A 24,327-nucleotide genomic window follows, 5' to 3' on the forward strand; every position below is an offset into this window, starting at 1 on the left:
ATGGACGTTTTTTTGCCATGAGGTGGTAAGGTGAAAGCAGTGGTAAGGAATCTGGGGATTTTCAAGACAGTGTTTGAAATGAGTGTTTTGCTTGAAATTACATCTGTGTGTGGAGGAAACAAAGGGAAGAAGACACTGATTTTACATCATATATCGTTGGTCTACATGATGCCTAAGAATGGGATATTGAAAAGGGCAGAGATTGTGGTCAGAGAATGGTATGTTTAAGTTAACACTTTAGGAGATGAGATAGTTTTAGGTCAAAGGGAGAATCTAAGAGCAGATGGCAGAGAAGCATTGGAGGAGGGTAAGGTTATTAATGACAAGCAAATAGACTGATTTGCTGGTATTTTTTGGAAAAAAACATTCATGGGCATCAGTAAATTAAAATAATGACAAGTGTTAGGTTGGAAAGAATAAATGTAAAAGTTTTCATTGATTAATGACTCATGATTTATCACTAATTGATTAGTGATAATGATAGGGAAATTTGGAGTCTGCTGCAACAAAGGTGGAGGAGTTGTGTAGTCAGATATGATTAACCCACAGGAGCAGCAGGGCTTATAGAGCTGGGAGAGCAACCACCTTAAAGGGCATTGGAGAGCCATGAGAATGCCTTTTCTGTCTGCTGACCCTGAGGTATGTGGGGTATCAGAGAGAGACAGCTGTGGCAGAACATCATAGATTGCCCTGTTTCAGTTCTGAAAAGCCGGGGGGCGGGGGATAGAAATAATGAGATAGCACAAGTCAGTGAACACTGCAATGAGCTAAGAGGACTTGGGGGTGATGGCAGGAAGAGATGAACTCCAAGGAACTTCCTTTATGAGGGTCTTTAACTTTAGAATTTCTACTGATTTCTGAGGCAATTTCAGTTTCTTCTGCTTTGGGGAAGGAAAGTGGGTTTTACCAGAGAGTCTCCAAAGCCATTTTTGTCTAGTGCTCTGAGACCTGAAGAGTTCTTCCTTCACATAAGTGCTTTACAGTTGCCTACGGTAATTGTGTAATGCAGTAATGATATGGGAAGTCACATAACTAAAATCCTAAGTGGAAAAGGTTTAGGAGGGTCTAACACAATATAGACTACATTCCTGAGAGAAAGAGCTCCATCCACATGGCAACAGTATCCCATTAACTATTTTAAGCTGCTTCAGTTACTGTCCTCTCGTTCGTCAAAAGTGAATATAGAAATGCTGGAAATGATAAAACTGGGAGACTTCTTCAGAGTCACAAAACCTCCCCAAAGCTTCTAATACCTATGAAACAGTCCCATAGAGACAAGATGTTTCTGTATTGAGTAAACTGGATGTATTTACCTTTTAGGACCAAATGCCTTTTCCCTTCTTCATTTTTCTCTGAAACCTGAAACACACGTAATAAACACCCACCTCCTAGAATCGGTGTTTTGAACATCATTTCTTTGAGATGTAGCGATATCTTCTTATGAAGGATTCACCCCTAACATATTGTAAATTTTTAAGAGTGACATTTTAAGTATAAATATACATTTACCTAAGTCACAAAATACAGCAGTTTGAATAGAGACACTTTAATGTAGCTCATTAGTAACTAGGAAAAAAAAAAGTTAACTACTAGAATTGTTGCAAACTAGGACTCTAGGAATACCTTAAAAAGCCAACGCAGGGGACACCTATTACCTGGAGGGCTGAGACAGACTGAGCAAGAAAGAGACTCAAAATGTAAGAAAACACGCCCTGGTGCCCACCTCCATCAATCCTGAGGTTCTAGAAGAAAGTTCTAGAAGAAGGTGGGCTACCCCAGAAACACACAGTGTGGGAAACTTGACTGAAGGAATAGGTGAGGACTGAAGGGATGAATAAACAGGAGACAGAGAAATTCTCAGGAGATTGTGGGCAGGCCAAAGTGAATTTGTCCACTGAGGCCAGGAAATTTGCTGAAGGGTGCAGGTGAACCACAGCTGATCTGCAGGACCACTGGGCTTCCCACAGGCCCTCCTGCTAATGGGCATACCCACAAAACAGTGATGCACCACAGCCAGGGAGAAAGGCATCTTCCTTTTGCTATGTCTTACAGTGACCCCCTCTCCAGCCTCGATGAAAAGGTCCAACAGTGCTGTAGTTAGCAAACAAGACATGTTTACAGAATTTAGCCCCAGAACCATCATTTCAAAAAGCATCTCAAAAAGCATGCACTTAGAACTGAGAGAAAAATATAGTGATAACTGTCACAGCCTCTATATGGGACAAATCAGAAAATGGTTCCTAATTCTAGAGAGTCAGAGCAGAAGAACAAAGTAACCACCATGTACACACTTATCTGTCTGATTTCAGGCTTCAACACAATCATCCCCAAAGATGATTTTTGGATTAATTAATATGAGCAATGTCTTAAATTAAAATGCCAACTCGAACTTAGACATGACTAAGAATCAATAAGATGATGCATTAAGTTTGCTTTTATAAAATACATAGTAGTAACTTTTATAAGTGAAGAATTTGATTTTGTAAACCACTTGAAACAATTTGTGCCAGTTCTGCAGTTTGATGTAAAAGGATCAGTGAGCTAAAACAAGCCTGTTGTCCAAATCTTCTATCTGTTGGCCACTGTCACATAGCATTTGCTTACAGCACTTAATGCTTTGGGTTAGTCATCTTCTTCCCTGGCTTATTCTTTGGAAATGTAAATATTCCCAAGAGGATTATGCTGTTTAAATGTTGTCAGCTACCTCCAGAGTCAAAGACATGCAGCTTTTGAACAGTCATTACTCGTGATAGAGGCAAAACCAGATTTCTCTGGTTCTCAGGGAAATCTTGAACATTATTCCTATCACAAGCCAAATGCTGCACTTAAAAATTAGTCTAAAGTCATAAGTATTAATTATTCTAGTATTTCTCAGACTTTGATATCTTTAAGTGGAGTTGAGGCTATCTTGCTCAATTGCCCACATTTTCCATTTAAGAGAGGGGTCAGTGCGTGTAACTCATGATCCACTTTAGTTACTGTGGGGACACAATCGGATTCAGCTCATCAGACCATTCAATATAATTCAACTTCGTCTTATTACTGGTGAGATAAAATGAAGACCGATGTAGAGAAAATGTGGAAGGGCTTAAAAAAGATGCACAGTAAATCATGGAAGCTAAAGTGCAATCACTGTGATGGATACCTCAGAATTTTAGCTAGGACATGCCCAATTCTGACTACATCCTTCCAACTCATCGCTTCAAAAAAACTAAATGGAGTTCCTGTCGTGATGCAGTGGAAACAAATCCAACTAGGAACCATTGTGGGTTCGATCCCTGGCCTCACTCAGTGGGTGAAGCATCCAGCATTGCCGTGAGCTGTGGTGTAGGTCACAGACGAAGCTCGCATCTGGTGTTGTTGTGGCTCTGGCATAGGCCAGCAGCTGTAGCTCCAATTGGACCCCTAGCCAGGGAACCTCCACATGCTGTGGCTGTGGCCCTAAAAAGACAAAAAGACAAAATAAATAAAACAGATTCATCTAGCCAAGCAGCTGATTTTTGCGACTGTTGTTGCTGTCATTGGTTTCTCTTACAATAATATACAACTGACCTGACTGCTTTTATATTTCGCACTGAATTGACTTTTGTAAGCTAACCAAATCATTGGTGCTCTTGTTAAGCTTCAAGCAAAACTGGAATCCTGCCTGCTACAGATGAATAGTATTGTTAATCAGCCTCTATAAACCACTCTTAACAAATGGCAGTGCAGAAATACCAACAAGAAAATTAATTTCGTTTTTCAATTTGGCTTTACTCGGTACAGCTCATGAAGAATGGCAGAAGCTTTCCGAACCATTACTGGACTGTGGGGAGAAGTGAGGTCGCTGTGCAGAGTGGTCAGGGGGCGCCTTTCTGGGCATGAACGTGAGGTCATGGAGTGTGGCTAGTACAGGCCAAACCACTGGGTATTCATCCTCAAGAGTAATCCTAGATGCCAGCAGTACATTTGAGGGTATTTTTCCCTTTCACAACCCTTTCACAACCACCTCTTATTCCTGAGAATTGCCTCCTTAACCTCCAGGGATTAAGTGCTATTGTTGTACTATGTGATGCTGTCATTTTAGACACAAGTAATCAGATGAGATAAGCTGCTGCCTCATGCTGGGCCAGTTGCATTCTGTCCCTGAGAATTCAGGACTGGGATTCAGGGACACTGTCCAGTCTCTGCATGAGCTGGAATTATAAATGGTAAACTCAGGAATGGTGGCATGTCCATCTTCAGCTATGAGAGCGGCAGAGGATGTGGTGTATAGCTTTTGAAACAGGCAGATATTAGACAAAAACAGCCAGCTCTAAAAGAGGGAATGCATTTGGCTTTACAGTTCCTGATTCGAATTCCCTGGAGGTATCCCTCACTCTTCTACCCTTCCTCTAATTCCTCCATTTTTTCCTTAGGGCAACTCTGGTTATTAACTTGAGGATTTTTTCTTTAAATCACAGTTTTCTTCTTTCATGTGTACCATAATTCCTTCACCAGACCTTCAAAATGTATATGACACTGTGTCAAGTGCCTTACATAGAATGGGCACTCAAACTAAACCATATAAGGAGGTAATGGAATTAATAACTAACAGTACTTTGTGTCTCATGTTAAAAAGGCACATTGTGTCCATTTTCTTAAAAACTTTAACTAAAATAAACCATTCATAGCAAAAGCAAAACTTTTCCCTTTAATATAGACTGTTTCTATATATGCCAACAGATGTTTCAGAAAAGAATTTTGCCAAATGATGTCTCCATGTGTTTTATTATCTTTTTTAATCAAAGAAAATGATTGTCATTTTTTTTTCTAATTTTTAGCTGTTTGATAGCATTTTCTGGGAAATTTTGTGGAATAGGTTATTATAGCAAATTTAAAGAAAAACAAGGATAAATAGATTTTAAACACCTGTTTTGTATTTAGGTTGTTTAGGGCAAATAATCAAGCAAACAGAAAGTTGTATTGATACGATATATATAAAAACTGAGCACCAATAAAAGTTTTAAGGCAATATAAATTATTATTATTGATATTAATATTGGTAATAGTTAAGATGGTCTTTGAGGTCCTTGCAGTAAGACACTAACATTTAAAAAGCACCTATTTTGTGCCACAAACTCTGCTACAACTTTTATGATTTTTGTCATTAATCTTCATAGCAACTATGATAATAAGTGTTATTATCATTTTACAGATTAGAACATAAACTTAGTGACATTAATAATAATTTTTAAAGGTCTGTGAGATTCAATTAAGTATTTTAATTTTATGTTTTCAGAAGATGGATTTTAGTATGTGAGACTCATACTTTACATGAAACATGCTCATTATAATTTTTACTAGGGAATTTTTTCCTCCTGCCACTTTCATCTACCTTTCATCTACCTGGAAGCAGACCTTCTTATACCCTTAAGTATTTCAGAAAGAACTTGAAAAAGTCATTATTTAATCTTTCAACCAAACTATTAAACCCAAAATATTTGCCCTAGTACCAGCCAGCTAAACATTGTCATGGGAATAGAAGTACATATGTCTTTTGCTGTTCTCTCTTCAATCTTTCATAATTCTTTTTTTCTTTCTGATGTTAATTTTCTCCTCAGGGTATGACACCCTCTGATATTTGAAAATGAATGGCAGTTTCCTCCAAGTTTATAGTGACTAGGTTGTTAAGATTATAAATGTGATTCTCAGACACTCGAGCATTGTTCAAAAATTGGATTTTTGAAGTGTTAGCAATGTTCTCTTTGAGGGATTAGTCTCGCCTTCAGCAGAGTGGGGGGTGGGGGTGGGAGAAGCCACATAAATGTAATATTCAACCGACTTTATCACACTCAGTTTTTAAAACTCAAGACCCCAAATTATCTCCTGAGCAATTTTTCATCTATTTCGTATATCTGCTCTGCCAGCCAGATTACACATTTTTAGTGCATTTCCAGAATTTTGTCTATGTATCTATCCTAAATATGTTTTCATCCCTGTTTTCATTTCATTCCATCTTATGCCAAGGGTTTCAAGGCAGGTGTGTCAGTAAAAACAATTTTCTTCACTTATTTTCACCTTGTAAAAGCCAGGGAAATAAATGGAACAAAGAGATTTAAGTTTGAAAGCATTTTAATCAAAAATTGGGAAAAAAAAATGTGACGCCCCCTTCCCTTTTCAAGAAAAACTTTACTTTTATCTTGAGGGCACCTCTACTTTGGAAATATTCACCCTACAGAGTAGTATAAAAAGCTATTTTGTTCTTTCTTTACTCCTGGAGAGTAACAAGAATGTCAAGGGAAATGTTTTGAAAAACTGGTAAATATAACCCTTTCTCTCATCTAAGGGGATTGCCGATGGTGTACAGAAACTCGCCAGTGATGTTGAATCTTGCAAGTGGGTGACATGGTACAAAGCAGGTTTGTTAAGTTCCAAAAATCTTACTCTCCTAAAAAATAACAGTTCTGCTAATAATTGGAACTTAATCTCAAAAAAGCTAATTGTTTCTGAAGTTGGGAAAGCAGATCCTCAAATGAGATAATGTTTGCAAGACCATCAGTTACTATCATGGTCAAGGGCAATTGCTAAGAACTCTTAACAAAAGAGAAAAAATAATAAAATTAACAGGGTGGTATTTCAGGTTCTTTCTTTAAATAATGGTGATATAAATATTTCATACATGGTGACATAAAAATGACTATACTAATTATGACTGATGATACAAATTCATTCTGATATTTCTATCTGATAATGCCTTGCAGGATACACTGTTCCCTTTTAAAGGTTCAATAAGAAAGGCATGGAGGACTTTTTCTTTCATCTTTACAAAGATGACGAAATGATATATAGAGTTCAGTGTTTTGTACAAGGACATGTTGCTGTAAATATGATAAATGAAGCTCACTTCCAAGTCCTCGTATAGTATAGGGCAGTCCTCTAAAACTGTAGTATACATTAGAATCACCCTGAAAGTTGGTTAAAATGAATTTCTGCGTGCTAGCCCTGCAGACTGACTCACACCTCTGAGATGGGGCCAAGGTGAGCTTTTCCAGCAAACTCCAGGTGATAGTAATGCAGCCTCTCCATGGACCCCAGGCAAAATAGCTGGTTCCAACAGGTCTTGATTTTAATCTTGGCTTAAAAAATTATAATTCTTATTGTTAAAGTCTTTTAGGCTTTTAAAGCTATGTTCTCCTTAGCCTCACATTAAGAAAAATCACACCCAGTTTTGTTGTGAGAACAGAATGAAAAATAGGTTAAACCATGTAGTCTGTCCTAAGAGCTCATACTAAGTCTGCTCTGCTCTCTGTGGAGCCGTCCTGGAGAGAGGTATTGATCCGTCCAGTTCCCTTCTCCTCAAGATTGCCACTCTATTCCCATTCTGATAGAGCTGAGCCACCTTTAATGCTTCATTCTGACATCTTCCTGAGACGGTATTGAACTGAAAATTCAGCAGTTGAGAGAATTATTTATTATTAGAAGTGTTAAGTTCTTTTTATGACACCAGCTCTCTCCTAAGTTTGTGATACATTCATCATTTTAATGTTTTTTTCAGAGTTTTATCATAGAATGACTCATTAATTCAGACCATTCTGAAAAACTGAATGTGAAAATTCTAGAAAAGACAAGGCTAAAGTAGAACTTTTCATTATCTGTGGGAACAAATTTCTTCTAGTAAACGTACTGATGTATGAATACAAAATTATTTTAAAGAATATTTAATTCAATAGAATGAACTAAAGCATTTTCAGAGTAGTTTTAATTCAAAAATTTTATTTTATGCTCTTTTGCTGAATTGCAACTATGAGCTTATATTTTCAAATAAACACTAAAAACTTTAATATTTTCATCTATTCAGTTATAAAAAAGTAATGAAAATACTTTTTATAACATTTTAAATAATTGTGTTTTTAGATATAGCATGATGTGTATATAAAATGTATGGCAATATAGGGCCATATATAGAAATTAATGCATATTAAATACTTCAAAAAATGAAATTGGAGTTCTTTTTTTAAGTTTTATTAAAGAGTATAGTTGAGTTGCAAGGTCGTGATAATTTCTGCTGTACAACAAAGTTATTCAGTCATACATATACACACATCCCTTCTCTTTCAGATTCTTTTCCCACATAGATTATCACAGAATATTGTGTAGAGTTATCTGTGCTATACAGCAGGTCCCCATTGGCCAATCATTCCATATACCTCAGTGTGCACAGGCCAACCCAACCCCCCCAGTCCATCCCTCCTACCCACCCGCTCCTGTCCCCTTTGGTAACCATAAGTTTTTCAAAGTCTGTGAGCCTGTTTCTTACATATCGTTTGTTTTAATTTGGAAAAAAGCCAAAGATATCTATTAAATATTATTTTTAAATAATTGCTATAAATTTTATATTAAAAGGAAAATAAAACAAGATTTTATACAGTGAAAATATTCCACATGATTTGAACAAACTTTTTCTAGGCAGAGAACATGTAACCAAATCACTTTAACTAGTAAAATGTGTGTTAACTAGTAAAATGTAAAAATGTGTTAACTAGTAAAATGTGTTGCATTTTACTGATAATTTATTGTCCTCTGCTAATAGATATATGGAAATATTAGAAAGTGGGAAAGATCTGAGTTGCTTTTCAACCTTACTACTGAAGGAATACCTTTCTGAATTAATCCTCCTCTTTCTACCTTGTCCTTATCTTCTTTTACCAATTTCTCAAACCTGCGATTCATAACAGTGCCTCATACTTTGCCCTGGGTGATACTATTACTACTCAGTGCTGTAATGCCCCTGACTTGGCATCAAGGGAGTCCTATAAATTTGTTTCCATTTTAGTTCCACTGAGTGCAGCTCAGTGTATTCAGGACAATGAGCATCTCTTTGTTAGGTCCCCACCAAAGATGAGGAGGCAGTGGATATCCTGAATTTAGCCTGTGAACATTTCTTAGATAATAGGACAAATAGAAATTTTGTATCCTTAATGGCATTAAAAATTTCTTCATTAAATATTTGAAATATTTGAAATTATTGAAATGAAAACACAGTGCCTAGAAATTCTCTGAATTCACCTGAATTAAAGAAATCATTATAAGGTGATTGTTTTATTAGGCAAATGAAATACCAAAAAATAAAAACAAAACCAAAACAAAATCAAAAATGTTTCTCATATATCATATAGTCCTTTTTGGACCTGTGAAATGTAGATAACACTATTGTAAAAATTCTGATTCTGGAGCCAGGGAATCTGCAAAATTCCTTTTCTGACTTGTTGTTTTTGTTATCTGTTGCCAGGTTGCTTAATGTATTTACAGCCTCTGCTGCCTCCTAAAACTCTTTATTAATGTGACTGCCCCTTTTTGTATTGCAGTCCTCTTGGACATGAAATTCACTCTGTGCAATGCTACCAAAAATATTTTAGCTAAACAAGAATTAATGAGGTTTTGGAATTCATATAAAATTTAGAATTCATGAGAAGCATTCATATTTCACATAGCTTAAGAAATTAGATGGAACCAGTTTTCTATGTTTGTAATCTAAATAACTGTAGATTTGTTAAAAGCTGCATATCAGAACCAAGTCCTAATGTATGTATTTCCATGAAGGAATACTGTGGAATAAAAATCCACATGTTATGTTCTAGGTACATGTAATAAATATTGTACTGCAGTTTTTAAATAGATGCTCCTAAAAAAAGCAAAAATTGCAAATAATTTTCCCTAGAAGGGAAGAGTATATGCTGTTTAATGATATTGTGGTGGTTTTGCATTGTAACCTGTCAGTGTGGTTAGACTGAATTCTTTCGTCAGAATTTCCTTTCTGCTTATGGGGGAAATGAGAAAGATTCCTATGTGAGTTTTGGAAAGGAACTGTACATATACAGAGAAGCAGAACTTCTATATAATATATCATTTATTGGTCAGTCAAATTATCACCTGTAAATACCTATAATCAATTGTCTAAAAAGCAAGGCACTGGATAACAAAATATTCTATATAATATATAATTTATTGATCAGTCAAATTATCATCTATAGATACCTATAATCAGTTGTCTAAAGAGCAAGGCACTGGATAACAAAATATTCACTACTATAAACTCTCCGGTTAAAAAAATAAGAGTATAATGGGGTTGGTTATTTGCTACTAACCAGACTAAATAATTTAGGAAATAAAACAGTAAGATCAGACTTTAAATTCTCAGCTCAGGAACCTGGACATTGCTATGAATTTCCTAAAAGAAACTTATATCTTTCATAACTTCAGAACCAAGATTTCTGAAAATGACACTCAGTGTCTAACCCTGCAGTTACCTGCATAATAATGCAAATTGAATTCACAATGTCTCATATGACTTCCAATAAAGTTAGCGTAATGATTGAGAAGGAATGCAATAGTAAAATTTGGGATGGGGGCATTTGAGAAGATTCCAGTGAAGCTGAGAACATTGAACCCCTACTTGTCTATCTTCTGTAGCATCAGCACTTCCTGAGAAGACTAGCCTCCCTTGCCTGAAGAAGCCATAATTTGTTCCTGTGTGCCGGATGCCTTGCAAAACACTCATGATTCCTCCTCGGGACCTTTCCTGACCACCTGTCCTTGTGTCTAGATTCATAACCAGATTCAAGTCCCATCAGTACCTAAAGGATCTGAGGTTCAAAGCATGACCCATGAGGAGGTATGATGCATGCCATTTTGCCAATATGTATCATTTGAAACCTTGGGAATATGGGTGGGAATAGAGCTTAACAGAGGAGGATCTACATTGAAGAAATATGGAGTTGGGCTCCAGATTCAATGTTTTAGCTTGATTGAGAAGGTTAATAATGACTCTAATAGTTTGCTTGGTTGGTTAACTGAAATAAGGATCCAAAGATGTCTTACACTAAAAAGTTGATATGCCAGAATGTCTTTGGTATACTACAGATGATAAATGCTGGAGGGCATTTATCGCATAAGACTTGCCAATCCACCTACATGAAAATGCAGGGGTGTTTCATTGTGAGTATAAAAAAATGCGATGGATTTCTGAATGTTAATCTTGTATCCTGCTACTTTGCTGAATTCATTGATCAGTTTGAATAATTTCTGAGTGGCGTCCTTAGGGTTTTCTATATATAGTATCATGTCATCTGCATACAGTGACAATTTGACCTCTTCTCTTCCAATTTGGATACCTTTTATTTCTTTAGTTTGTCTGACTGCTGTGGCTAGGACTTCCAATACTATGTTGAATAAAAGTGGTGAGAGTGGGCATCCTTGTCTTGTTTCACATTTTAGTGGGAAGGCTTTCAGTTTTCTCCATTGAGTATTATATTTGCTGTGGGTTTGTCACAAATGCCTCTTATTATGTTAAGGTATGTTCCTTCTATACCCACTTTGGTAAGAGTTTTTATCATGAATGGATATTGGACCTTGTCAAATGCTTTTTCTGTTATCTATTGAGATGATCATGTGGTTTTTGACTTTTCTTTTGTTAATGTGGTGTATGACATTGATTGATTTGTGTATGCTGAACCATCCTTGTGCACCTGGGATGAATCCCACTTAGTCGTAATGTAAGATCTTTTAAATATGTTGTTGGATTTGGTTAGCTAAAATTTTGTTGAGAATTTCTGTGTCTATATTCATCAAAGATATTGGTCTATAATTTTATTTTTTGGTAGTATCTTTGTCTGATTTTGGTATTAGGATGATGGTTGATTCATATAATGTCTTTGGGGAGTGTTCCTTCTTCTTCAGTCCTTCAGAAAAGTTTAAGAAAGATGGGTGTAAGTTCTTCTTTGTATGTTTGGTAGAACTTGCCTGTGAAGCCATATGGTCCTAGACTTTTGTTTGTAGGGAGTGTTTTTATTACATGTACAATTTCATTTCTAGTGATCAGTCTGTTCAGTGGATCTATTTCTTCTTGATTCAGTTTTGGTGGGCTCAGGATGCTGTAGGTTTAGTGAGATGTACCTTAGCAGTAACAACAGTATTAGTAACAGTTGTGGTTTTCAGTAGAGTAGCAGGTGTGCTAGTAATTATTTTTTTACTATGTCCCATGATTTACATATATTATTTTCTGTGTTGAAAATATTCACATGATTTAAAAAATCCCATTTTAAAAAAATCTTAAAAAAATGCAGGGGATGTGCTCTTCACAATACCTCTAAGAACTAAATTTGTCTCAGCATCCTTGAAGAGCTCTGTGGTCACTCTTTACTGGGGTCAGAAATTTTAGTGAGAACTGCTACCACAGAACTGGGCTCCCTAAATTCAATGGGGATCATAGGATCGAGGATACAGAGGCCAACTGGCAGCACTTAATTGCCAAAGACCAGATGGTGATCATTAATGTAATAGACAGTAGAGCAAAAGTAGTCATCAGAATATTCTGGCCTGCAAAAATAGTGTTGGCCAGTTGATCTTTGGTGTCCCTAGAGTGAAACAGATAAGCAGAAAACTAAAACGTTACTTGATCTTTATAAATGGGAAAGCTAGTCTGATTGGTACAACCAAAACAAAGAACTATGGCCCTTCATTCATTTAATGGCCAAATCTGAACCAATTCATAGACCTTGAGCTCCTTAAATAGTGGATTTCTAGATCCATTTGAGGAAGAGTTTTTGTACACCACCAAAAATTTATACTGTTAATTTTCTTCCCTGCCCTCTTCAAAGAGACCTGCAGCCATTTCCCCAATATATCTGTGAATTAATAATGGGAGGATAATCACATGTTTTAGGGATTACAATATATGGGCTAAGAGATAAACATAAGTCTTAGGGACCAAACAACACTGTTAGACAAGTGGCTAATGGTCAGGAGTTTGGGCTCTAATTAAGCCTACACTATGCCTAGTTGATTCCTAAGCCCATTCTGTGGTTATTTCCTCAGTTCCAAGTATATGATTGAAATGGACACAGTCAATGACTGGTGGAATCTTTGCATTGATTCCCTAACGTGAAGGAAGATCTATAATGGTGAGAAAGGACAAATAGAAACCACTAGAACTGCCTTTACATGTGAGTACAGTAAATGAGCACAAACAATGCCTCATTTCTGGAGGGATTTGCAAAAACGAGTGACTCCACCAAAGCCTTGGGAAATGAAGGGGTGATGATTCCACTCTCAAAGGGAAATGAAGCTGGAAAGTAGCTAAAGATGGTAAAGCCAGATTGTATTCAGCAAAAAATACTGCCATTGGGAAAATGACTCAACTTTGCAGAAGCAAAAGGAAGGAGACGTTTGAAGTGCTATGGTATATCCTAAAGAAAGGACAGTGAAGGGCCTTAAGGAGAGGTTTAATCCATGTGGCATGGCCATCTGAATTTGTTAACTGGTGCCTGTCCAGAAGAAAAAGAAACTTCTGGTATTTCTATGACAGGCAGGGGTTGGTCATACGAGTTGGAGTGAGGTGCCCATGGAATTTAAGCTCCTCACCTCCCACAGGGCCTGGGAGGCAAAAGTGAGGTTATCTTCTTGAATGCTTGCATTTCAAAAAGAGGACTTGCAGGTTCTTAAGGTCACAGTTCTGGAGAGCAGAGAAACTTCTAATAATAAGTTTTCTAAAATAATTTCTCTAACAGGGATTCAGGGCTTATCAGCCTATCATCAGGTTTTGGCTGGAACCAAATTCTGCTGGCAGTGTTGAGCTTTCTTAGGCAGGCATGGTAAGTGGAGAGAGTATTGGCACTTGAAGCTGCTACTAGTCATGATGGAGTTCAGTGCAGGGTCTTAGGGCAGGGTTTGGATGGAGCGATTAGGTGCTGAGAGTTTTTGCACATAATGTTACCACATCCCCCCTTAACTCTCCAATCTGGCCTGTGTAGCATAAAAATGAATCTATATAAAAAAAAATCAGTGGATTATTATAAACTTAATCAAGTAGTGACTCCCATTGCAGCTGCTGTAGCAAGTAAGATTTTGGTGTAAGAGCAAATATATATGTGGACTTCCCTGGTGGCCAAGCAGTTAAGGACCCTGCATTGTCATTGCTGTGGCAGGAGTTCAGTCCCTGGCCCTAAAACTCCCATGTGCTGTAGGCACAGCCAGAAAGGAAAAAACAAAACAAAATAAACATATACATTTTTTGGCACTTGGCACCTACTAGATAGTTATTGATTTGCCAAATGCCTTTTTTCTCTACATATTATATTATTTTCTTTTGCTACTGCAACGAATTTTACCAGGAATTTAGGGACTGAAAACAACACGTGTGTTTATTTATAACTCTGGAGGTTAGAAGTCCAAAATCAATTCCCCTGGGCTAAAGTCAAGGTCTAGGCTTATTCCTTCTGGAGACTCTGAGGGATGAATCTATTTCCTTGTCTCTTTCAAGGATGGCTATATGTATTCCATGGCCTGTGGCCCCTTCCTTCCTGTTCGAAGAGGATCACTCCAGTTTCTGCTCCCACCATCACACCTGCTTTTCTTCTGGCTTCCCCTGAGCCCTTGGTATAAAGACTTTTTGATTACTTAGATCCTCCCCTTACCCAGATCCAAGGATAATCCCTTCATCCCAATATCCTTCATTTAGTCACATCTTCAGAGTTCCTCTTGGCACGTGCATCGATATTCACAAGTTCTGGGAGTAGGACGAGAACATCTCTGCTTTCATTGCCACACCCTCATCTCTAACTTTGACCCTCCTGTCTCCCTCCTATAAGACTCTTGTGACTGCACAGGGCCTACCTGGTTAACCTCTGCATCTCAAGATCTTTAAATTAATCATATCTGCCCTAACCCCTTTTCTATGTGAGTATTAAAGGTAACATATTACAGGTAACATATTACAGGTAACATATTCAAAGATTTCTGAGATAGGACACGGACACTTTGGGGATGCTGTTATTATGTTTACCAGAAGCCCTTATCATTTTTGCTGAAATGATGTGAGATGGGTTTAGTACAAATTTGGTTCTGTATATGCATTGGTTAGAGACCAATTTTACTCAAGTTTGTGGCACAATGAATCATCTATTTTTTTAAATATTCAAAAAAAGAATATAAATATGTACTATATTACATATATATGTATATACATGTTTTATAGAACATATAGAGAAACAATTATTGTGCCAATCTAAAGACACACATTTCTTTAGATAAAGAAACACATTGCTATGTATCTGTTGTATGTCAGACACTTTAGGTGGTTACTATACAACAGAGAGCAATGAGGTGATCCAGACCCTCACAGAACTTACAATATAACAGAGAAAAATGGACAGTAAATAGTGATTACAGCAGGCAAGTACATTTTATAATAGATTAGAAGATGGTATTAGCTGTGGACAGAACATGGAAATAGAAAAGTAGAGTTCACTGGATGACAAGTTGTAATTCTAAAAAAGGTTTCTGAGTTAGTAGAACTGAAGGAAGACTTGAAGGATTTGAAGGGGATAACCCTCTAGACACAGCGGGCAGAGGGAGCAGCCTGTGCAGACGCTGTAAGGCGTAGGAGGCTTAGGAAGCCTGCATGTGCTGGGAAGGGTGCTGCAGGAAGCCTGTATGTGGTGAAGCCGGTGAGGAGGTACATGTGGGCCAAATACTGCAGGCCTCTGAAGGCCGTTTCCAGGATTTTAGCTGTCATTCTGTGTAAACCATTGCAAGACTTTAAAAACAGTATTCATATTATCTGGCTCAAATTTTCAAAGGATTATTCATGATGTCCTGGAATGAGGTCGGGTCTAAGAGAAAGGGGACAATGTAGTATGACTTCAAGTTCCAGAGACTGAGCCACTGACGAAAGAAGTTGCTGTCACCTGAGATGGGATGAGCAGTGTAGTTTTAGGAGGGGAATGAGGGATTTGGGTTTGGGCATGCTGAGTTTGAAATGGTTTTTAGACCTCCTAATGGAGCTGCCAAGTCATGGTGTCAAATTGAGTATCTGAGTCAAGAGCTCAGCAAACGGTCTTGGAGAGACATAAATTCAGGATTCCTAAACATTTGAAAGTTATTTAAAACTGTGAAACTGAAGACTATCACTAGCAAAATCAGTTTAGATATAGAGAGGACAAGATAACCAAAGAATGTGCTCTGCAGCCTCCAATGTTGAGGTGGAAGCGAAAAGGAGACTTGGAGATGGGAAACGGTGGAATAAGTCATGAAACAGACAAGTGAGCACCGGTGAGTTGTGACCGCAGAGATGGACTTGGATGACCAGAAAGACCAGACTATCATAATACTTAAAAGAAAAAAAAAAAAAAAAGTCATGGCCATTATATCTTTCAGCTTCTATTAATATTTGTTTTTTAAAATGGTGGGTTGCATTCTGAAAATTAGCGGGTAATTCTGAAACCATTTCTTTCCTTATTGAGGAGGAAATTCAGCTCTTTGAAGTGTAAAAGGCTGTAATGCAGTGATTACTAGCTGCTATTTTCACTTGAGCTGAGAAGGTTCATCTTAACTTTCTCTCCCCAGTGAATCAAGACTTTGGCTCCATTCTCTGAGCTGATTACTGAGGCCCAGTGAATGGCTCTAATGAATTATAGTGGCAACTCCCCGGTGATTATTGATTTCATCCAGCTCACTGAACAGAAATAAGTACTTTCTAATTTGTTGTGACATTGAATAGATGTGTTTATTTATTAAAGGATGTTGTAATGGCAGCGTGCCACCTTGTCAGAAGAAGGAGCAACTTTCCTTTTCTGAAACAGAGAGTATCAAGCCAAGGCTGCCAAATTAGAGTTTGCTACAAGAATCCAACACATGGCCTTCTATGTAGTTTTGAAATATGACAGAAACAAGGAAAAGAAAATAGAATTAGTCTCAAGTGCCTCTGAGTTTCTTTTCAAGTCTGCCACACACTAACTTTGACTTTTGGCAAATTATGCAACATCTTATTATAAAGTTTTTCATCACAGAGACATGGACTTCAAGGATCATTTTCTACATGCAATGAAAATAAATGATTCTGTAAAGTTTAAAGTGGTTCAGAAATATAAAACATTATTCTCATTATTAATGACTAGATTTCCAGTGCCCTTAATCCAGCTAAAATTTAGGTCAGAACAATTGTTATTACTCTCAGAACTTCTATATTGAACACTTGAGTTTCTTGAGTTTTAAATTTAATATCTCAGTGAAGGCCACCACAATAGCATCTGATTCAGTGTAGTTGTAAGGAAATAACCCAAAGTATAAAAATTATGTTTATGTAAGTCCACTTGTAAAGATCTTGTTGAAGGATTTCTGCATTTGACAAAATTTTCTTCCAGAAAATACACTGTTATCAAAAAGAAATACAATACTGATGAAAGGATATTTCGAATAAGAATTTTTTCATACTGTGATGGATTCTTTAATGCGTTAATACTTATTAGAACAATAACAGAAGTATATAATGAAAACGTAACACTAGCCTTCTTTTTCCCAACTCAGCATTTCCAATTTCTTTATCTTAAGATAATCCATGTTACATAATTATAAATATAGTATCCTCTCAAATATTTTAATGCCTCTAAAACATATGTACACATGTATTGTTTCCTTGAATGAAAATTTGTTTGGTTCAGAATTAATTATATGTTCTTAAGGATCCACAACTTTTTATTAAAAGAAGCAGGGTGATGACATTTAAGTATAATGTCAATACTTTGAGTATAGGTCTTTTAGTACAGTATGGAAAAATCTCACAAAGAAAAATTGAAATGTGTTTTGTGTCTAGCTATCAATCCAATAGGAATGAGAAAAAAATGTCTCTAGCATGTTTCAAATATGCAAGTATTTGGTACCATGTGAATAATCATTTTAATGGTGAGCAAAATGATATAAACCACTAAGTAGCCTATGCGAAAACAATATTGAATGAATTCAACTTTGACTTTCCCTCAAAATTTCCCAGATCCTTCTAAAAACCAAGAATAGATTTCTCCCTGATGGCTCCATTTTCACACTTCATACATCTCGTGTGTGTGTGTATACACCTCCTTAAACAATGGTATAACAGTAGATAAAATCTATTTACAAATCATCCAGGACTCTTTTTTATAATCATTTATGTTTTTCAATTGTGGTAAAACATAGCATAAAATTTACTGTCTTAACCATTTTTTTTTAGTATATGGTTCAGTAGTATTAATTTGTATTATTTGCAACCAATCACCAGAATACTTTTGTATTATTTGCAACCAATCACCAGAATACTTTTTATCTTGTAAAACTGAAACTCTACACCAATTAGACAGCTACTCCCTGTTCCCCAATCCCCCTTGGCATCCACATTGCTGCTTTCTGTCTCTATGAATCCAACTACTCTAGGTACTGCATATGAATGAAATCATAAAGCATTTGCCCTATTTGTGACTTGCTTATTCTATAGCACCATTTCTTCAAGGCTCATCCGTATTGTACTGTATATCAGAATCTGCTTCCTTTTTTAAGGCTGAATAGTATTCCATTGTATGTATGTGCCACAATTTATCTATCCATTCATCTGTTGGTGAACACTTGAATGGTATCCAGATTTTGGCTGCTGTGAATAATGCTGCTATCTCTTCTAGTCCCTGTTTTCAATTCTTTTGTGTATATACCCAGAAATGGAATTGGTGGATCATATGGGAATTCTACTTTTAATTTTTTGAAGTACCACCCTGTTCGTTCCCATAGTGGCTATACTTCTTTATGTTTCTACCAACAGTGCACAAGAATTCCTGTTTCTCCATATCCTCACTAAATCTTGTTATTTTCTGTTCCTTTAATAATTGCCGTCCTGTTGAGTATTAGGTGGTATCTCATTGTGGTTTTTACTTGCATTTCTCTGATGATTAGGGAAATGGAATATCTTTTCATGTATTTATTGGACATTTGAATATCTTCTTTGGAGAAATATTTATTCAAGACATTTTTTCTATTTTTTCTTTTTCTTTTTTAATAGGGCCACACCTGTGGCATATAGAAGTTCCCAGGTGGGGGTCAAATCAGAACTACAGCTGCCAGCCTATACCACAGCTCATGGCAATGCTGGATCCCCAACCCACTGAGCGAGGCCAGGGATTGAACCCGCATCCTCATGGCTACCAGTCAGATTCATTTCCACTGTGCCACAAAGAGAACTCACACATTTTCTCATTTTTAATTTGGTTGTTCGTTTTTTTGTTTTTATTGAGATATAGGAGCTCTTTATAAAATAAATAATTTGAAAATATTTTCTCCTATCCTGTAAGTTGCCTTTTTGCTCTTGATTGTGTCCTTTGATGCACAGAAGTTTTTAATTTTAATCCACTCCAATTTGCTCCATTTACTTTTGTTACCACTGCTTTTGGGATCATATCCAAGAAATCATTGCCAAATTCAGTGTCATGAAGCTTTTACTTTATGTTTTATTCTAAGAGTTTTAAAGGTTTAGGTCTTTAGTCCATTTTGAGTTGATTTTTGTATATGCTAAGGTAAGGATCCAACTTAATTATTTTGCATTGTGATATCCAGTTTCCCCAACATCTGGCTGAAGAGAGAGTATTTTCCATTGAATTGTCTTAGCATCTCTGTCAAAAATTATTTGACTATATATGTGAGGGCATATATGTGGGCTCTCCATTCTTTTCTATTGGTATACGTGCCCATCATTATGCTGGCACCATTTTGTTTGATCACTGTACTAAGTTTTAAAATCAGGAAGAGACCTTCAACTTTATTTTTGCTTTGGGTATTAAAGGTTTCTTGAGATTCCATGAATTTAAGGGTGGAATTTTCTATTTCTGAAAAAAAAATGGGGATGTTCATGGGGATTGGATTAAATCCGTAGATTGCTTTGAGTAGTACTGGCATCTTAACAATATTAAGTTTTCCAATCTATGGGCACAAGGTGTCTTTCTGTTTATGCCTTCTCTAATTTCTTTCAGCAACATTTTGTAGTTTCTATTGTACAACTCCTTTGCCTCCTTGGTTGAGTTTATCCTTAAGTATTTTATTCTTTTTGATGTGAGACCAACTGGATCCCGTGGTACCAAGTTCATTTTGGAGTCATCCAGGTTGATAAAAGGGTCTCGCTAGAGATTCTTTGGGGCCATTACATTCATCAGGGTCCCGAAATTGTAATCAGCTTGGTCTTATGGTATTGTCTTCATGCTGCAATCGCTCATGTGGATAAGAGTGGGTTTAGGGAATCCCAGGTGCCCTGCTGTTCACCTGGGGCACAGAGGGCTGCACAGGTATGAAAGAATCCCTCTGGAGTGAATCCAGAATCCCTCTGGAGTGCCTGTTTGCTACTTGCTATGCCTCTCCCTGGATGTGAAGTTTTGTCAATACGTTATCATCAGGGACTTTTATTTTTGAAATAGCTCAGAACACCAATTTTCTTGTGAAGAAGTCTATTGGCTAAATACAATGTTTCTGACTTGACAAGTATGAGGTTTACATAATTTTCGTGATTTCAAATGTGACTAATTTTATAGAAACTGGAATTTCAAACCTGAAGATTGGAATCAGACAAGTCTTCTTTCTTGGTACCTGTAAAGGTGATGATTATGTTATATTACATGGCATAATTTACCTGAAAAAAAGCAGAAATTATTCAGATGGGCCTAAATTAATCACATAAGCCCTTAATCAGAGACCTGTGTCTGGATGATGGCAGATGACTAAGGCAGAAGAGGAAGGCAGATTCAGCAAAAGGGGCTGTCTGAGATTTGAAGCAGGAGAATAAAGGCTGGTAGTCTGTTGCAGCTTTGATGGAGGGTGGCAGGTAAGAAGGGAGACAGAAGGCCTCTAAGAGCAGGAAGTGGCTCTGACTGATAGAAGCAAGGGGGCATAGACTTCATATCTACAACTACAAGGAACTACATTCTGCCACCATCCAGAGCAAGCCTAGAAGTTTCTTTCCAGAGCTGACAAATAAGAGCCTAGCCAGTTATCACTTTGATTTCAGCCTTGTGATATCCTAAGAAAAACCCACCCAGCCAAGACAGACTTTTGACCCAAAGAACTGTGAGGTAATACGTTAGTGATGTTTTAGGCTACTGTATTGTTCAGTAAATGTTAGCGCTCTTTCCTGCTTTATGCAAACTCTCACATTGTTGTTGGGCATGTCAACTAGTTTCACTTACATTTGTCTAAAAGGGCAAAATTTTTACCATGAAAGGACTAACTGAATGCCACCTTCTTAAGATTTCTCTGATCATGGGCAAAAAAAAAAAAAAAAAAAAAAAATTCCTTTTTTGAACTACCATAAGGTGTTTTTTATTTACATCTATTTACCACACTAACCATATTCTGATATTTATTACAATTATGTGTAGATATCTTCAGGACTAGGCTATATATTCTTTGAGAGCACAGACTGAACATTGTTCATCTTTACTTCTGACCTTACTGTTTGTTCCATTAACTTGTGCACATATGCATCTCTTCAAATATCTATTGAATAAATACATATTTACTGATTCACTACTTGATATATATATACTTGATATAAAAATGTATCTTGGGAGTTCCTGTTATGGTTCAATGAATCCAACCAGTACTCACAAGGAGGCAGGTTCAATCCCTGTCCTCGCTCAGTGGTTTAAGCATCAGCATTGCAGTGAGCTGTGGTGTAGGTTGCTGAAGCAACTTGGATCTGGCATTGCTGTGGCTGTGGCTGTGGCACAGGCTGGTGGCTACAGTTCTGATTGGACTTGTAGCCTGTCCTATTGTCTGATTCATTTCCTGTCTTGCAGGTGAACTGATTCCCTAGCTGCCTCAAGGTAACAGGTGTCCAATAAATATTAAATAAGAGAAAAAGTTTTGGGAAAGTATTTGAAACATTAAGATTAAAGCTTTAATGTGAAGAAGTGGATCAAAAGTCATCAATAATCATTGCAGTATCTTACAAGGGCAATATGATTTTAAAACAGTTGTTAGACACTCTTTGAAAAATACTTACCTTAATATCCTAGAGTTTAAAGAGTTCAGAATTTAAATATTTACCAGTTTTTTATCTTGTCATTACTCCTTAGCAGTTCTTAGATAGGTCAGTGCCTTTCATGTAAGAGTACCAAAAGTCTACAATTTTCTTTGGTATCTTTCAAATCTGAAAATAAATATAAAGGGAGAAAGAATGTTCTACTATTTAGAGAAATTTATGTTTAAAGTAGGTTTCTAGGTTAAAAATAATAACAAGAACAAATAGCAAAATTAGAATATTAAATAAATGATGAAAATTCCTACTTAACATAAGAATGAAATTATGCCTTTAGAAAGGTCAAAATTAAGGATTTCAGAGGGAATTGACTATACAGTTCAGTTAATCAAATAAATCTACAGTCATATTTTAAATTTTGTTATAAAAATAAAACATTTATGTATATAAACAAAATATTAAAATTACTTCAGATATTCCTTTAGGAAAAATCATTAATGTGGATAAAAATACTTTCCCCTCCTGTGTCCTATTTTTTTTTTTTTTTGGTCCTATGTTTTATGTCCTTAAAATTTCCATTTTCTCTGGATGCTAAACTTTCATCCATTATAAACCAACTGATTTATTATTTGTGACAATAAAAATCAGAGTTTTGTGTCATCTGGAATAATTTTTGCTGCAATAATTCTTTAAAATAGAGCACTCCTTAAAATAAAAACAAATATATGTGTATATTTATAAGTATGCATGTCTATATATATAGTTACTACTATCATCTAAATTAAAGTATATAATATAAGGGAAAGGTGAAGACAGTAAAACCTACAGTTCTGTAACCTAAATACTCTTAGGGATTTGACACCTGAGAATGGGCTTGTGTTGAAGAGCTAAAACGAAAAAAAAAAAATCAGAACAAATTCTGCTGCCAAGTCCTGCCCACTCTCTGCCACACAGGGTGAGGTGTTACTCCAGGACTTGCTTCAGACATGTAAGACCTACCCACCCCATACATTAAAACACTGATGTCTCTGTCACTGAAAAGGCAAATAATATAACTAATGATTAAACAAAACACATAAAAATTGAAGATTGAACTGAAAGACTGGTAAAGAAAAACATTATTTTTACTTGAGTATCTATAAACTAGTTCTATTAAAGTACACTACCATTTAGAGAGAATAGGGAGCTTTTATATTACTTATATTATAGGAGGAAATGAGGGAAAACGAGAGAATGTTGGGTAAAAGCCTCAGAGGAGGCACTGTGTTTAGATGAAATAAGTTTGTGTAAAATAGATGATTATTGAAAGAAATCTTTTTAAAAAGTAATGAGACAATACTACTACTACTAATAATAAAGTAATGAAACTAAGTCCTTATCTATTTTTTTTTTTAGAATTTCCAAACACTTTAGCAATTGAGACAACATTCACAGGTTTATAAATAATATCGTGATTACCAGTATTATCCAAATCAGTATGTGCTCAGCGCTTTTAAGTTTACAAAATATATGTGTATTAACGTATGTATGCCGGAGTTCCCATTGTGGCTCAGCCATAATGAACCCGACAAGTATCCATAAGGTTGCAGATTTGATCCCTGGCCTTGCTCAGTGGGTTAGGAATCTAGCATTGCCATGAGCTGTGGTGGAGATCACAGATGTGGCTCAGACCCGGTGTTGCTGCGGCTGTGGTGTAGGCTGGCAGCTGCAGCTCTGATTCGATTCCTAGCCTGGGAACTTCCATATGCCATGGGTGTGGCCATTAAAAGACAAAAGAAAATTAAAAATAAATAAAAATAATATATATATATATGTATTATGTCTCTCTATACAGTTATATGTATACTTATACCCATATATATATATATATATATATATATATATATACACACACACACACAGTTTTTCTGGACATTGTTGATTATTAACCTGATTCTACCAGTTAAGAAACTTAGGCTCAAAGAGTTAAAATGGTTTAGCCCTCAGTATATAAGAATATAAAAAGGAGCTATCAACAAGTTAGTAATCCACATAATAATTCTTACAGTTTTAATTCATAATCCAAGCTATTTCTGCAACACCATCTTGCCAGCAAAGAACATGTGTACTCATTTAACATCAAAATTGTAAATAACACTTTTGAGGCCTCTAAGTTAAACAGTATTTTTGGTAATTAAAAAACAACAGGATGGGGGATCATTTCCTGGACCCTTGAGGGAATGTCAAACCAAGGATGCTGTTTGCACATGTTTGTATTACTCTCTAGGAGAACTTAACTACTATCTGTGATAGACAAACCATAACATCTCGCTCCCCGCTGTCAATGTGTGATGTGGTACCTTCCCCTTGACTTCAGGCAAAATCTGTGGCTTCCAAACCACAGAATATAGGAAAGGTGACAGCATGTGATCCCTGGTATTAGGTTATGTCATGTCAGTCTTCTTTTTAACAGACTGGAACATGAAATTTGGTTTATTTGCTAGGTTATCTAAGTGTCCATGTTGAGAAAGTCCATAGGCATGCACCTGTTGGTGGTTTTGAGGACCTGA

The 24,327-nt window shown here is 36.4% G+C and overlaps 1 protein-coding gene across 2 annotated transcripts in view; it reads left to right on the forward strand.

The window, feature by feature from the left end:
- LOC146400818 (uncharacterized) overlaps window positions 1-24,327 on the forward strand; it is a 1,118,839-nt gene that overhangs the window by 887,829 nt on the left and 206,683 nt on the right. The window contains exon 4 of one of the 2 annotated variants that reach the window (XR_014812606.1): window positions 10,432-10,633. The gene's annotated coding sequence lies outside the window, so the exon portion shown is untranslated. Of the gene's footprint in view, window positions 1-10,431; window positions 14,018-24,327 lie in introns of those variants that run through there. The other variant, XR_014812605.1, reaches the window with a different exon arrangement.

This window comes from Sus scrofa, chromosome 8, assembly GCF_054392235.1.
Source record: "Sus scrofa isolate SSC_HxYL_T2T_F1_AM1 chromosome 8, Sscrofa_HxYL_maternal_Yorkshire_Landrace_v2.0, whole genome shotgun sequence".
Classification (NCBI taxonomy): Eukaryota; Metazoa; Chordata; class Mammalia; order Artiodactyla; family Suidae; genus Sus; species Sus scrofa.